At 39.1% G+C, this 17,188-nt stretch overlaps 1 long non-coding RNA gene across 2 annotated transcripts; it reads left to right on the top strand.

Annotated features, from left to right (window-relative positions):
• Positions 1-1,233: 1,233 nt before the first annotated feature.
• LOC109117514 lies at positions 1,234-15,971 on the top strand. Of its 2 annotated transcripts, XR_002024810.2 has the most exons (4): positions 1,234-1,331; positions 2,861-3,110; positions 15,020-15,150; positions 15,813-15,971. It is a non-coding gene; the product is annotated as an uncharacterized LOC109117514 (long non-coding RNA). The 2 variants fall into 2 exon arrangements; XR_002024809.2 differs by lacking the exons at positions 15,020-15,150; positions 15,813-15,971 and adding an exon at positions 5,539-5,696.
• The last annotated feature ends 1,217 nt before the right edge of the window (positions 15,972-17,188 follow it).

A 17,188-nucleotide genomic window follows, 5' to 3' on the forward strand; every position in this document is an offset into this window, starting at 1 on the left:
TCGCAGACAGGCAGGCAGGTAGGCAGCTGAAAAAAACCCCCTCTGGGGTCCTTGGGTCCTTCCTGGGTCTGTTGTCGCGCAGGCCGGGAGCTCGCGCGCACGCCGCCGGGTCGACCCCATATTTTTTAATCTCAAAGGTAAAAGCTCAGCTGGTCTCGAGACTGCATCTGTTTTGAGTTGAAAACTGGCCTTTTAGGGCCACTTGCCAAAGTTCATCACCCTCAGTGGCTTGCCATCTGGTCATGATTCATTTCAAGTTGTCAGCACAATCAATGGTCTAAAAATAGGCCAGAAATAATAAGTTTAAGAGCCTAGGCCCGGCAGCGTTGATGTTAATGGAATTCATCACAGCACAAAGCTGAAACTTGCTTGTACCTAAGTAAACCAAACTGAAAAAAAAATCTCTGATTTATAAGTCTTCAAAGACATCTTTGTCTTTCTAGAGATAATGATTAGAAGATCAGCTATGTCTGATAAAATTTTTTTGACATGATGCTTTGTAGTTTAGCAAAATCAAAAGAAAGATTGCTATGTATCTTCATGGCCTTAAGGCTACCAAGGTTTCCCAACTTTGGTATTGCTGACAGCTTAGACAACATGAGTGTTGATTTGGGGACTGCCCTGTGCATTGTAAGGTACTCAGCAGCATTCCAGGCCTCTCCTCTGGATGCCAGGAGCACCCTCCCTCTCAGGAGGAAAACTCATCCCTAGTTGAGAATGCTGAGCTAACCTAATTCACCTGCTTAATAAAAATTAAAGCAAATGCTCTGTAGCATTATTGTGTTGAGGTTTTAACATTTAATCTTCTTTTTAGCCTAAAATGTAAGCTTTAGTTACAAGCTATTTTCTCCATACATCCAAAGACTTGTAGGGGGAAAAACCTTCTAACTATTAAAATTCTACTCTTCTATTTCCAATGATTTATTCCTTTATACTCAGAGACTCTGATTTTGCAAAACTAGTAACAAAAATATTCTATATTCATTTTACCCTTTTCTCTCTATTATTACTTACTTGCTGAAGACCAGAGATGTCAACATCTCACACCTACCCTCATCAGTGTGGGTGGGTGGGACCCATGTGGGACCCATTCCCAGCTGAGAGCATCACAGAAGGCAGAGCTGAAAGGTGCATCCCCAGTGGTGCTGGCCAACCCCACCACTGAATCTCCTCTGTGATGTCTCTGTCTTCCTTCTAATAGAACATTCTGCTTTCATAAAGGAAGATTATATCATCCCAAGATTCTGCTCCCATTCTGCTCTCTTCCACGGCAGACAACGCCCAATTCCTCCTCCACACAGGGAGCCTGAGACCTTGACATTCTATTCCAGGTACCTAAGATATTTTTCAAACTTGTAACAACTGACAGGATCTTTTGTGGTGATCATCTTGCCAAAGACTTTCTCAAAAATTCTTTTATGTACTAGTATAAATCCCTAATATTTTCAGAATAGTGTTTCTGTTAAAATTTTTTTCCAAGAAGGACGTGTGTGTGTGTGTGTGTGTGTGTGTGTGTTTATGTAGTACTGGGGGCTGACCTCAGGGGCTTCTGAGCTACATTCTCAGCCCTTTTAAAATTTTATTGGAGACAGGGTCTCTTCAAGTTGTTCAGACTGGCCTCAAACTTGCAATCCTGCTTCAGCCTCCCAAGTAGCTGGGATCGCAGAGCTGTACCACGAGGCCTGTTCTGAGTTGGAATTTAAAGTCTTGGGAATGCATCTCCTTTACCCCCAAACTGCAAGGATGACAACAATAATGCTTGATGGCAAGAATAGGCTCTAACTCCAAAGCATGGGGTGGTCATATCATAATCAGAAAGATAGATATTTCATCTTAAGACAGTGTTAGATGTACTTTCTATAGTGTGGGTGTGATGGGGAATTTATACAGTGTTTCCCAGCACCCTATAACCAAATGTGACTGTGTCCAGCCAGTAGAACATGGACCACAAAGGTGAGTTTCCCATGGAGCTAGAGGCTCTTGGGCTGTTTTGAAGCCCTGGGGGGAGGGGGTCCTGTAGGATCTCTACATAAGGTGCTCAATAACTTCTGATGGAGTGATTTTTTAAGTAAGTTAAAAACATCATAAATCAAAAATATATTACCATAAATCAAAAATACATTGTGACCCACTGACTATCACTACTTAGCTAGCCTACCTAAAGTGTTCTCAGATCACTTATATTTGCCTAACAGTTGGGCAAAAGCATTAACACAAAAGTCTCCTTTATAATACAGTATTGAGTATCTCCTGTAATATATTGACTGCCCATATCTAGAGAATACTGGCAACATAGCACACTGTGGAGTATGGGTTGTTTCCCCCCTCATGATTGCAGAAGAACCTCTCTTCTTTATAAATTATAAGGCTTAGGGTTCTGATATATTACAGGAAGAGGTCACTGTGGGGTGAGTATTCCATTCTCTTAGTGCCATGGACTAAAAGTTTATTTACTTCTTGAATATCTTTTTCTGAAAGAACATTGCCTTTGGTCATACAGCCTGTATTTGTCTTCCTGTTGCTGGACATAATACCAGACACCCGCAATTTAAAGGTGAGAAGGTTTACTGGCTTGCATTTTCAGTTTGTAACTGGCTGGCTCCAAGGCAGAAACGTCATAGGAAAACTTCTTGTGGCAGCCAGGAAGCAGAGCAAGGAAACAGCATCACAGAAGAAAGGTGGAGAGACCAGACACAGACCTCAAGGCCACATTTCCATGACCACCCAGACACAGCCAGAAGTGTGCTCCACCAATCCCCAGGGCAGATCCCAAAGCCTGCTCAAGTTGACACCCGTGCTAACTATCACACAAGCATTCTTAGTGGCTGGCAGTTCTGACCTTTGCTCTTCTTCTTTCCAGGCCTCACCATGGAGGCCCGCTGGAGACTCGATGGAGGAAAAGGATGAAATAATGCCACCAAGACAACTGGTGGTGGGAAGACCTGGTCTCCCTAACTTCACAGTGTGAGGTGCATGGAAGGAGAAGTTTCTTGAGACCACGTGGACGATAAATTGCCAAGGAGAATAAAGGAGTGCAGGGACAAGTCATCTGAGAGTGTCTCAAAGTCAAGGTTCACTGGATCACTGCAAACAGAGCCCACTAGGCTATGGTACTGTGGCTGGAATGTGGTTTGTCCCCCTCTTGGTGGAACTCGCTTTTCTTCGTAGCAGTGTGGGGAGATGGGGGCTTTAAGAGGTACAGCACTTGGGTCCTGAATGGGTCAATCCATTTATGCATGGGTTAATGGGTTCTTGAAAGAGAGGCTTTGTTATAGAAGTGAGCTATGCCTGACATCTTTGTTCTGTCTCACCATGTGGAGCCCTTCACTGTGTTATGATGCAGCTCAAGGACCCCAAAGATGCTGAGCAGATACCAGTGCCATGCTCTTGGACTTTTCACCCTGAAGACCTAAGGGTTAAACAAACCTCTCTTCTTTATAAATTATAAGGCCTTGGATATTTTTCTATAGTAACAGAAAAATTGTATAAGATGTAGAGCTTTTGTTATTTTTTACTGTACTATATACTAATGAGACCCTAAGTCCCAAATCAACCTCTACATTTGTCAAACAGAATTTCTTGCTGTGGATCAGCCCCAAACCACACTTACTTCGGGGGGGGGTAAATTAATAGAAGGGATGGAAGAGGTTCTCTGAGAGAATGACCTTGAAGGCACTATGAGCATTACTGCATTCAAAAACTAGCCCTCATAAAAAGCCTGGGTGGGATCTCTGCCCTAAATTTGTGTGCCACACTGTCTTTAGAGATCTGCTCTACCTGGGACTTTACCAAGATGCTCAGTGGGTGGCCGTTGTTTCTTCCTGCCTGGTCTTTAGTTTCATTAAGCCTTACCTTCAGTCTTTCTCATGAGACCAGTGGGACGTCAGGCTAATAACACTAGTTAATTTAGCCTTATCTTTTTGTCACACAGCTTGCAGAATTTTAAGGGAAGACACTAAGAGTTCTATGCTGGGACTCCAATATATAACATTCTGACAATTTATTCCTATGTAGCAGCATAGACAAAAGACATTCTCCTTCTGTTTCCAGCCATGTTTCAACAGTCATTCACTAACAGATGTTTTGTTAGTAATAAATGCGTTAGGCGCTGGACAATTGTGGGAAGCAAGGCAGGTGTGGTACTGCACCTTGCATCTTATGGGGCTTCTGTTTATACCAGGAAACAGGGGGTTGTAGTACTGGGGTGTCATGTAAGAAGAGAGACATATGCATTCCTAAAAGAAGCCATTAACCCAGACTTGAGGAGTGTCAGGCAAGATGTGATAGAGAAGAATGAATAGGAGTTGTTTTGGTGATAGGGTCTGGGGAGTGGAACAGGCAAGACCATGCTAGAAAGAAGAGCAGATTTTCATAGGTCCCGAAACAAGCATGTATACTCTGAACTTAAGGAACTGAACAGTCACTGGGGGAATAGCAGACGAACGAGAGGGCACTGAGTCAGGAGGTTGAGATACAGGCAGGCCAGGGTTTGCTGGCCTCAGAGTCCACGTTGAGGAGTTTGAGTTTTATCTTAAGGTCCATCAGGGGCATCAAAGGATTTTAAGCAGAGATGCCATGACCTGATTAGCATTTTATAAATTAATTTTGGTGATGGATTGGAGAACTGTTGAATAGGGACAAGTCTGGAGGCAAAGGATCCACTGGAGGCAGTTGCACGGTCTCTGATGGGGTGGTGGATACATTAGCAGATAAAATCAGTTGGTAATTAACTTAGTCTGTGTGTACTGCTATGACAAAATACCATAAATTTGGTGGCTTATAAGCCACTGAAATTTATTTTCCACAGTTCTGGAGGCTGGAAGTCTAAGACCAACGTGCCAGAAAATTCAAAGTGTTCAATGTAAGGGCCTTCTCACTATGTCCTTCCCTGGTGGAAGGAGAAAGGCAGCTCCCTGGGGCCTCTTTTTCAGGGCACTAATATCATCATCTCTCCTGATTTAATCACTGCCTAGAGGTCCCACCTCTTAAAACCATCATGGTGGAGCCTGGGTTTCAAACATGAATTTGAGGGGCACAAGCACTCAGACAATCACAGTGATGTATGGTAGGGGTGTGGCCTGGCGAATGTATCTTGGAAAACTGAAGCAGCAAACTCAGGATCTAAGGCGTTGTTCTGTGGATCAAAGGAATGATTTAGGGGTGGGGGGCATATTGATTCTGATGTTTCAGTATGTAGTTAGCTACACGAGTCTAGCAAAATGGCATTTAACAGTATGCTATTTTTTTGGTTGACCTTTCAGTTTGTTCCAAGTATTTATTATCTTGGGTTCATACACTGAACTTGTAAAAGATAATTTAAGTAAATCCTAAGTGTATTAAAGTATGTTGTGATAACAGGCATTTAAATAACATTCTCACAAAGATACTCCTACTTTTGAATATCACCTCTTCAGTAAAGCCTCCTACTGTGTCAGACAGTTCCCTTAATAAAATGTACTGTCACTGAGCCAGTATTTGATCAATGGTGCTGAAAAGCAGGTTTTACTTTTCTCAGACAAAGCTTCTGTTTCACTGCAGAGTTCCAAAAGACTCCCACAGGTGGTATTAAGGATTCCAAACAAAAGCAAGTTTTTCAACGGCAGCCAATATAAAGAAGACGGAGGAAAAAAACCCAAGAGCTCAATTGAAAAGTGAACAAAGGAAATGAACAGATAGGCACAGTAAAAGAAATTCAATGGCTCTGAAACACTCAGAGAGCACTCAAAATAAGAGAAATAGAAGTTAAAAATATACTGAGACACATTTCCTGCCATGTGATGAACAAAGATGGAGAAATATGTTAACACGCTGTGTTGGTGAGAGATTAGGGAAACGGATTTTCTCTCCAAGAAGGGTAAATGTGTGCCATCTCTAGAAAGGGCAATTTGGCAACATCCCCAAATTTCATATACCAAAACATTTTTCTGGCAAATTTGTATCAACAAGTTTGACTAACAAATATCCTTGTGCATGCATGAAATGCTTTAAATTCCCAATTATTTAGTGAGGTTTGGAAAAGAACAAAAACTCCATCATCAGGGAAATGGCTTACATAGTGTGTTATAACCACAGAACAAAAGTTTGTGCTGCAACTAGAGATAGAAGCAACCCAGATATCCATCAACAGATGAATGGATTTACCAAATGTGGTATATGCACACAATGGAATATTATTTGGGCATAAAAAAGAAATGAAATTCAAACAGGTACTAGAACATGAACAAACCATGAGGACATTCTGATAAATGATATAATCCAGATATAAAGAGAACCTAGAGTAGTCACACTCACACAGATGGAAAGTAGAATGGTAGTTGCCAGGGGGTTAGGAAATGTAAGCAGAAACTTTTGTCTGATTTATATGGAGTTCCCATTTACAGGATGAATGGGGTTCTGGAAATGGGCCCTAACTATGGTTGTATAACAATGTGAATGTGCTTAATGCCCTGGGACTGCACACTTAGAAATGGTAAATAAAACACCAAGCATTTTCATCCCACTAAAAATGTGAGTAGCTTACAAATAAAGAGGTTCCTTATTCAGACCTATTCTAATAGACAGACATGACAATATTTTCTAATGCACCATACCTACTATCTAAACAGAGACAAACCACTCACAGGAAATCTCATAAATAAGATTACAAAATTATACATTCTCTAAACTAAGAGATATGTATTTATTGGAAATAAATGTTTCCTTTTACTAAGTTCAGTGTAAGTTTTCTTTAGTTTGATCCCTTAGTTCATCTGTAACATAAATCCAAAATACCAAAATCAAAAACTTTTTAGGATTTTATAGGCACAAGATATGGGTGTTCACTCTCATGACTCACATTCAGTATATACATGAAACTTTAATATATATGCTACCAAAGTGATCGCTAAACGTGAAACTTTAGCCAGAACATCCAGGCAAGACAAAAAATAAAAGGGACATGAATAGGAAAGGAAGAAGTCAAATTATTCTTATTTGTAGATAACATGATCCTTTACATAAAAGACCCAACAGAACCAAAAAGAGAAAAAAAAATCAGAAGACTCTTAGAACAAACAAATTCAGCAAAGTATTAGAATACAAAATCAACACACAAAAATTAACAGCATTCCTACAATGGACCCACTGAGAAAGAAGAAAAACAATTCATCCATGACAGTTTAAAAACTAAATAACTAAGAATTAACTTAACCAAGAAAGTGAAAAAGTTCTATCACAAAAACTATAATACTGTGAAAAAAGAGGTTGAAGAAGACATTAGAAAATGGAAAGATATACCCTGTTCCTGAATAGGCAGAACCAGTATTATCAAAATGATCATATAACCAAAAATAATATAGGTAGATAGATTGATTTAATAAATTCCCAATCAAAATACCAACAGCTTTCTTCACAGAACAAGAAAAGTCAGTCCTAAAATTCATATGGAACCAAAAGGGACCCAGAATAACCAAAGCAAGCCTGGACCACAAGAACAAAGCAGGCAGCATCAGAATTCCAGATTTTAAGTTATATTACAAAGCAACAGTAACAGAAACAACATGGTACTTGCACAAAAACAGATATGTTAACCACTGGAATAGAACCAAAGATACAAAAACAATTTCATGCACTTCAACCATCTGATTTTTTAAACCTCCTAATTATTTTATTGCATCTTACTCTTATCTATGTTCTGGAGGTTACTTACATCTCTTGTTCCTATGTGTTATTGTGTATCTCTTCTCATTCTTGCATTCAGACTCATCGTATCAGTTTAACATCAGCCCTAATGGGACAATTCTGACCACAAAAAATATCAGATATAAAAAAATTGACTCTAGAAGTTAGCACTAACCAAAGCTTAATTATACCATAAGTTTGGTAGTTTATTTATTTTTATTTATTTTTAGTGCAGGTATATACAGTTTTTATTTTTTATTATTTTTAATTTAGTTTATTGGTACATTTTAGGTATATATTATGATCACATTTATCCTTGGGAATTTGTACCTGCTCATGATATATCTTGGTTCTTATTTTTTTCCCATTCCCCTGCCCTCCCTTCAACCCCTCCATCCTTCCCTAGTTACATAAGCTTTTTTTCCATTTTTTCCTTCTTTTTTCATTCCTTCCCCACCCAGTTCCCCGTCCCCTTTGAACATTTTCTTCCTGTTTCAAAATATCTATTATGCATTATGGTCCTCACTTACACTTTTAGTTTCTCACAACAGAGAAATAATTTGGTATTTACACATGTGTCCTATTTATTTCACTTAAGAGTATGGCCTCAAGGTGCATCTATTTAGTTATAAATGTCTCTAGTTTGTCTTTCTTTATGGCTGATTAGTACTTCATTTTATTAAAAAAAAATTTCAAAAGGATAAATAAAATTGACAAATCCTTAGCCAATCATATCCAAAAAAAGGAAAGAAAAGGCTCAAATCCATGTAAATAGGAATTTAAAAGTTGAAATGACAACAGATCTATCAGGTACCCAGAGGATCATCAATACCATCTTTGAGAACCTATACTCCAATAAGATAGAAACAGAAGAAATCAGTTTCTAGATATATATGAATTACCAAAGTTGAACCAAGAAGATAAAAAAAATTCTAAATAATCCAATATCAATCAATGAAATTGAAAATGTAACTAAAAACTTATCAACAAAGAAAAGCCCAGGTCCTGATGGCTTCACTGCTGAATTCTACAAGAAATTTAGGAAGGAACCAATGCCACTACTTCTCAAACTCTTCAATGAAATTGAAAGGGAAGTAATACTACCAAATTCATTCTTGGAAGCAAGCATTACCTTGAGTCAAGCAGAAGAAGATCCAACCAAAAAAGAGAACTACAGACCAATCTCCCTAATAAACATAGATGCAAAAATCCTCAATAAGGTATTGGCAAACAGAATACAGAGGAACAAGAAGATCATACACCCTGACCAAATCGGATTCCTCCCAGGGATGCAAGTATGGTTCAACATACATTAATCAATAAATGTAATACAATATATTAACAGACTCAATGACAAAAACCATATGATCATCTCAATAAATGCAGAAAAAGAATATGACAAAATTCAACACCCATTCATGAAATACAGAAAATTGGAATAGATTCTCTCTATCTCAGTCTGATAAAAGCCATCTATGAAAAACCAACAGCCAACATCATACTAAATGGTCAAAAACTGAAATCCTTCACACTAAAATCAGGAACAAGACAAGGATGTCCAATATTACCACTCCTGTTCAATATAGATTTGGAAACATTAGCCATAGAAATTAGATAAGAGACAGAAATAAAAGGAATAAAGATAGGAAATGAAGAAGTTAAACTGTCACTATTTGCAGACAACATGATACTCTATAGGAAGACCCTAAAAACTCCACCAAAAGACTTACAGACTCAATAGCAAAATTCAGTAGATTAGCTGGATACAAGGTCAACACTCAAAAATCGATAGCCTACTTATACATGAATAACAGACCCACTGAGAAATAAATTGGGAAAACAATTTCTTTCACGATAGCATCCAGATAACGAAATATCTAGGAATCAATCTAATGAAGGAAGTAAAAGACGTCCACTTTGAAAAATACAGCACTCTGCAAAAAGAGATTGAAGAGGATATCATAAAATGGAAAGGTATCCCTCGTTCTTGGGTAGGAAGAACCAATATAGCGAAAATGGCCATGCTTCCATAACTTCTATATAGATTCAATGCAATCCTGATTGAAATTCCAATAGCATATTGCGCAGAACTAGCAAAACTAATCCAAAAATTCATTTGGAACCAGAAGAGACTTAGAATAGCAAAAGTAACTGTATACAACATAGACAAGGTACAAGGTATCACAACTCCCAACTTGAAACTATACTATAAAGCTACTATGATAAAAACAGCATGGTCATAACAAAGAAACAGACACAAGGATCAATGTAACACATTAGAGCAACCATTTGATTTTTGACAAATGAATCAAAGACAAATGCTGGAAAAAGGTAAGCTTCTTTAACAAATGGTATTGGGAAAACTGGTTATCCATGTGTACAAGAATAAATCTAGACCCATAACTCTCTCTGTACTAAAATCAAATTTAAATGGATCAAAGGCCTAAATATAAAAACAGAAATACTGAATCTATTGTAAGATAAAACTCTTGAAGATATAAGGACAGATAAGGACTTTCTGATCAGAAATCCAATTATACACAAAAAAATTATGCTAAGGATCAAATGAGATTATATCAAATTAAAATTTTTCTGCATAGCTAAGGAAATAACAAAATGAAAAGACAACCTACACAAAGGGAAAAATTTTTTTCAGCTAACCCTCAGACAGTGGACTAATATTTAGAATACAGTAGTACCTCAGTTTATGAATGTGATTCTGGTTGCAAACTAAACTGGTCATTACTGAAACAAATTAACCCTATGGTCAACATTGAACCTAACCATTGAATTTGATTTGGTTCACAACCAATTCTATTTGCCACCAGAATCATGGAAAGAATTAAGTTCATGAACCAAGGTACCACTGTACATAAATCACTCAGAAAAACAGATTCCCCCAAATAAAAGGCCCAATCAAAAATGGGCATATGAAAGGAACAGACAGTTCTTAAAAGGAGACCAAATGGCCAATAAATAGACAAATGCAAATCAAAATAATACTGAGATTCCATCTTACTCCAATAAGAATGGTTATCATAAAGAATTTTAAAAACCAATAAATGCTGATGACATTGTGGTGAAAAATGAACATTCTATATTGTTGGTATAAATGCAAACTAATAAAATCACCATGGAAATCACTATGGAGATTTCTCAAGAAACTAAAAATAGAAATTTCATTTGCCCCAAAAGGATATCTTCACAAAGAGAGAATATCTTCTCAGATATATGCATATCTTCTCAAAAGAGTTAAAGCCATATTATAGTGAAACATGCTTACCCATGTTTATAGCAGCACAATCCACAATAAGTAAATTATGAAAGCAACTTATATGACCCTTAACAGATGAAGGAATAAAGAAAATGTGATGTATATGAGTACTACTAAGCCAAAAAAGGGATAAACTTTAGTTATTTGTTTAAAAATGTATGAATCTTGAGACAATAATGCCAAATGAAATAAAACAGACACTGAAGGATAAATATTGAATAGTTTCTCATATATGAGAAACCCAAAATATAAACAATTTAAAGAGCAAAATAGAAGAGAGATGGTAGGAAACAGGGAGGTAGACTCAAGTCAGGTAGGCTTCAAGGCAGGATGGCATGGCAGAGGGGCATGGTAGAGCAATGGCTGCTCACAGCATGGCGGACAGGAAGCAGAGAGTTCAGGGAGGAGCCAGGCAAGGAGATGAATTCCACTACTGAGTCATGCCACTACTCACCTGCTTCTTCCTGTCATACTCCACCTTTTAATATTCAGCTACTATATAGCCCTCTAGTCTAATCACCTCTCAAAGTCCCACATCTAAGTGTATAAGGATTTGGGGGGAGATTTAGATATAAACCACAACATTCTTCCCCTAGCTGCCCAAAGGCTCATCAATGTCACTTTATAAAAAATGTATTTAGTCCATCTTTAAGTGTCACCTATATTTTAACAATTCCAACATGGCTGAAACGTTTAAATCCAAAATCTATTCTGATACTGATGGCAAACTCCTATCTGTGAGCTCCTGCAAATATAAAAAAGAAGTTAAATATCACTGATACACAGTGACATAGGATAAACATTCCCATTCCAAAAAGGAGAAAGAAAGGGATAGAAAGGCATGGACCAAAGCAAGACCAAAACCTCGTAGGGCAAACATTAAATCCCACAGTTCCATGTCTAGCCCAGAGCAGGCAGTGGCAAGATGTGAACTCCAAATGGCTTGGACAGCCCTGCCTCTGTGGAATTATCCGTGGATATAGCCCTCATGGCCTTGCTCTTGGACTGGCTTGCTCACTCCTTATGGTTTTCCTCAGGCGTTCTATGTTCCTTCTCTAACTTTCTAAGGTCTCCACGGTAATTTTAGCTTCACTCTCATAGCTTCACACACAGTTCTCTCAGGGGCACATTGCCTGTCCTCCCTGGTCTTCTTGTGACATCTGATGGAAGCCTTCCTGAAACTGCAGCTCTTGCATTCTGCATGCTTGCTTGTGAAGCCAGTGCTATATGGGTGATGTCTAGGTGAGCTACCAGCTTGAAGAGTTGCCAGGCCTTTTTTCATCATGGCTCCTCCAGAGCATAAATGGTTGAGCACTGTGAACTTAATCCCAGGTAATGTCCTAGGCAGCTGTTCTTGTTCTCATTCGGGAGCAGTGCAACCTGGATCTTTCTTCTCAAAGCAACACATTTCACTTTTGCAACTTTAAGACTACAAAGGAAGGGGTCTTGCTGATTCCTAGCTTGCCCTTGAGTCATTTTTCCCATTGTCCTGATGCAAAGTGCTTGCCTTATTAAAAAATGCTAATGTTTTCAGCAATCACGCTCTCCTCTACTCCACCTTTTCAAGTGCTCTTTTTCTGACAAAACTGAAAACTTTTCAAATGGCTTTTTTGTTGCTGTTTCTCACAGTGGATCTCACTAAAAGTAACCAACAGTATCCATGCCATAGCCCCACTGTTGGATACCTTTAAATTTCCTCCTCTGGATTAGTCTACCACCTTTAATCTCAGTCTCCTGCAAAGTCTCAGGACATGAGCAAATTATTGTTAGTTTCCATGGCCTGGAGTCTAACTGCCAACAGAGCCTTTCTTCCTAGATGAAACCTCCCGAGACTGGTTTTTGCCACCTGCCTTTTAATCAATACTCTGCTGTTCTGAGCTCTAACCCTAACCTCCCATCTAGCTTGGCTTACAGCATTTCAACACTGCTTCTCCAGCCAGCTTCTCTGAACATTTCCAAGCTTGCAACCATTTTCAAAGGTTTCTGAACTACATGGTCAGGTAACAGTAACAGCAATGATTCCACTTCTCTGATACCAAAATCTATGGTAGTCACTCTTTTCTTTGCTGGGACACAATACCTGACACCCACAATTTAAAGGAGAAAAGGTTTATTTTGGCTCACATCCATTGTCCATGGTTGGCTGGCTCCAAGACAGGACAGCATGGCAGAAAGATACAGTGGAGAAGCTGCTCACAGCACAGAGGACAGGAAACAGGGATTGAAGAGAGGGTCCAGAGAGGAAGATAAACTCCATCAAGCCACACTCCCACTGACCTGCTTCTTTCAACCACACCCTACCCTCTAACATCCAGTCAACTATGAAGCCCAATAATCCAATTACCTTCCAAAGGTCCCACCTCTGAGTGCATGAGACTTTTAGGGAACATAGATATAAATAATAACAGACTCTGATGGTAAGGAGCCCTGGGTTCTATCTCCAGCACTTCCCCCCAAATAGCCTGGTTTGGAGACTAGGTGAAGGGAAATTTTAAGAGAGTAGCATCTGGAAAAAAGTCCTGAGAAAGATATGATAGTTCTCAGCTGGGGAGCCCACTATAAGCCACTTTTCCTGGCAGTTTGTGCTTATTATCTAGAATGTGCACGTGAACCAGCCTCTCAGTGTGCTGTCTTGGTTCATGTCTCTACCATGAACCAGGTCATAAATTACTTGAGGAGAAAGTCCATGACCCATCATGTGGTGCCTCTGCCAGCACAGAGTATATAATAATGACTGATAAATACTTGTTGAGTGTTTGTTAATGTCTAAGCCAACTCAACATCATTACCTTCTTCAGCAGCACAGGGGAAAGAAGAGCAGGTATGTCACTCTGCCAAAATATGAGGAAGTTATCAACAGCAAGGGATGGCTTACTCTTTGATCACCCTTCTGTTCCTTCATTTGAGGTGATCATTTAATTATGAGGTGCTTTAGAAATGCACTTGCATAGATTGACCTACTCCTGAAAAGGTGCCAGATGCTTTGCACAACTGACCAGCTTGGCAAATGTCTGGCTCAAAGTAGGAGAAACATATGATTCTGCCTTTCAGGGTCTGTGCCAACATTCAACACTGACTTTTCAAACTTCAGGTATTGGCACTGATCCCATACTAATTAAGTATTCATTGCTCTGAGAAATAGGCCTTCTCTTTTGGCTGGATTAACAATAGCAATTCCACACAAGAACTGTTTCTGAAGCCACCCATTAAAGGAAACTATTGGATTGTGTCCAAAGAACACATTTTGAAAGCTTTTGGTATGCCTTGAAAAAAATCCCATCAAGCATGTGACTCCAATATTCTTCAGCAGAAATGTTCCAGAATAGTTTGGGGTCTCTCACTTAGAAGTAAATTGAAGGATTCTCAAAGAGGAACAACTTGGAGAACTGCAATGAAGACATAAATCACAACTGCACAATTCAAGACGCAAAGGGCAGTCTTGAGGGACTGTAGTAGAAACAAATTCCAAGAACAACAGACATAGCTTTTATTCTACTTGCAAAAAAGGGCAAGGAGTAACTTATTAAAAGGCATTTTGCGAATGACAAGGTATTAAATGAAGACGATTGTGATAGACAAGTACACCCCATATTTTCTGAAAGCAGAGTATGAAGTGATGAATGAAGCTAAGGAGAAAAACATACCTATATTTTGAGACTCCCATGAGTGACGGATGGTCAAACTCTTATTACAGAAAACTCTGAAACCGTCTTTGGCCATATTGAAGTCTAGTCCTTATTCTTCTTAAAAAATAGTTTCTGTGCAGTTCGGAGAAGGGCAAAGCACTGGATACAAGACACGCAGGCTTCTCACTAAATCCCGCCATTTCATAACCACATATTTTAATGACTTCACAAGACATTCTGATTATAACATGGTTAGTTCTTCAGTGCCTCAGAGAAAACTTTTAGATTCTTCCAGCTGCCTTTCATAAACAGTCTGAAAGACTATATCAACACACCTCATTGGGGATGTGTGTAGAAGGTGGTCTCTAGTAGAGGTTTGCTCTAGTTTATCTCCATGGCAATGAAGCTTTATACTCTGTGTTTCAATGTCCATGTGAGATTTTTGTTTCATTCTTATCAGACTGATGCTGCAAGCCAGAATCACCAGCTCAAGAAAGACAGAGATGGGTCATACTGAGATGAAAATGAAATTGTCATCAACTTCATCTACAATTCTTTATAATTTGCAATGTTTGAAGCTGTCCTGTAGAGGTGAGAGTGAACATAAAGTACAAAGGAGGCTAAATATAAAACTCACTTCTGGATGTCTTTTTTTTTTAAACAAAGACATCCAGTGGAATACACCAATATTTTTAAATGGTGGCAATTTGCTCAGCTATTTATTTGTGCTAGGAGAGAATCCAAAGGAAATAACAAGTGTCTTCAAAGTGATGGGATGGTATCACTTCCTTATTTTTTACATTTATACATGGAATTCCAACCTCCAGGACCTTGGAATGTAGTTGTATTTAGAGTCAGGGTAATTAAAGTAAAATCAAGTCAATAGAGTGATGTTATGCTTTGGGTCTAGATGTCCCCCCAAAGTCTCACGTGGTCATAGGTGTAGGACTTTTTCAGAGGTGACTGAATCTAGTGTGTGTGATGCTGAGATTAGGGGTGTGGAATTACTAAACCAGTGCACTGATTAGCTTGTTACCTCCCTAATCCCAGTAGTCTAGATAAGATAGTAAGGGGTGGGCAGGAAGATGCTCTTAAGATTCTTTTGTTGCTTTTGCTGTCTTTCACCTCGATGAACTGTTGCCTCTCTGCCACCCTGCCTTGGAGCCAGCTGATTATGGACATAAATCTTTATGAACTATAAGCCAAATAAGCCTTTCCCCATTTAACTTTGGATATTGGGTATTTTGTCACAGCAAGAGAAGAGCAACTATGACAGGTGGGCTCTAATTCAATAGCACTGTTGTCCTTATAAGAAGAAGATACTAGTATGCAGACAATACAGACACAGGAATGATCATGTAAAGACACGGGGAGAAAGTAGCCATTGTGAGCCAAGGAGAGAGACCACAGAAGGAGCCAACACTGACAACATCTTAACCTTGAACTCCCCAAACCCGGGGCTGTGCAACAATATCTGCCTGTTGGTGAAGTTCCCTGGTTGGTGTGGTACTTTATTACAGCAGCTGAGGTTGACGAGTAAGCCAAAATTACTCTGGATACCTTACATGGTTCCTTTTGCCTTCATTCTCATTTTTCATCATCAATTCCTTCTGTAATCAGCTTCCTTGCTCCTTTTCCTCTCACATTTTTTTGCTCCAACCCTCCCTTTCCTCTGCCCTGCTTCTTTCATGACTTGCCTTTCAAAAGGGTTTTCCTCACTTTCTTCTCAGAAAGTATGGAATTAATATGAGAAAATGAAAAAAAAATGGAAACAAAGTCTTTGTAAATAGGGAGGGGTGGAGGGTTGAAGGGAGGGTAGGGGAATGGGGAAAAATGAGAGCCAAGATGCATTACGTAAAAGTATAAATTTCCAATGATGAATGTCATTATACCATATACCTAAAATGTACCAATAAAATTAATTTTTAAAAAAGAAAGGAAGAGGTGGAGTCTTTGGAAAGGGAGAGAAAGGGAAGCCACCTGGCACCCTAGTCCCTCAGGTTTAGTGAGAAACAGGCCCAGTCTGTTGAAGCTCATCTGGTCTGCATAGTCTGATGATAAGCCATTTGACATCATCAGATGTGCCTCTCTTTCTGGTGACCCTGACCAAGTCTCTCAGTTTTACTCAGCTGCCATTTCTCACATATTAAAAAAAAAAGCAAAACCTAGCATTTTGTAGTATGATACTGTGAAACACAAAAGCCAATCAACAAATACAGGAAATGTCTGTGGCTGTTAATAACATGTACTACAGGTTTACTTCTACTCTAGGTTTCACTGGTCTGGTAATGGCTACTTTTGGTTCTCCTCCCAGTTAATGTTTATGAAGGGTATTGTGCTTAGTATCAAGAAGACAATTCTAAACACAGGAAAAGCCTTGCCTTCAGGGATCTTGCACTCTATTTGAAAACCTCACATTTCCACAGTGCAATCACTTAAATAATTAGTTTAAAGAAATTTTTCAGGCTGGATGGGTAGATGTTACCATATGTCAGTGTAGGTCAGTCCAGGTACACACTTGAACTTTATAGGACAACTTGCCAGGCAGCAATTTGTGGACTTTGAGGGTAGCTCAGTGGTAGAGCACCTGCCTCGACTGTGTGAGGTCCTTGGTTTGATCCCCAGCAAC

The sequence above is a fragment of the Fukomys damarensis genome, unplaced genomic scaffold (assembly GCF_012274545.1).
Source record: "Fukomys damarensis isolate Sample0158 unplaced genomic scaffold, DMR_v1.0_HiC HiC_scaffold_38, whole genome shotgun sequence".
Classification (NCBI taxonomy): Eukaryota; Metazoa; Chordata; class Mammalia; order Rodentia; family Bathyergidae; genus Fukomys; species Fukomys damarensis.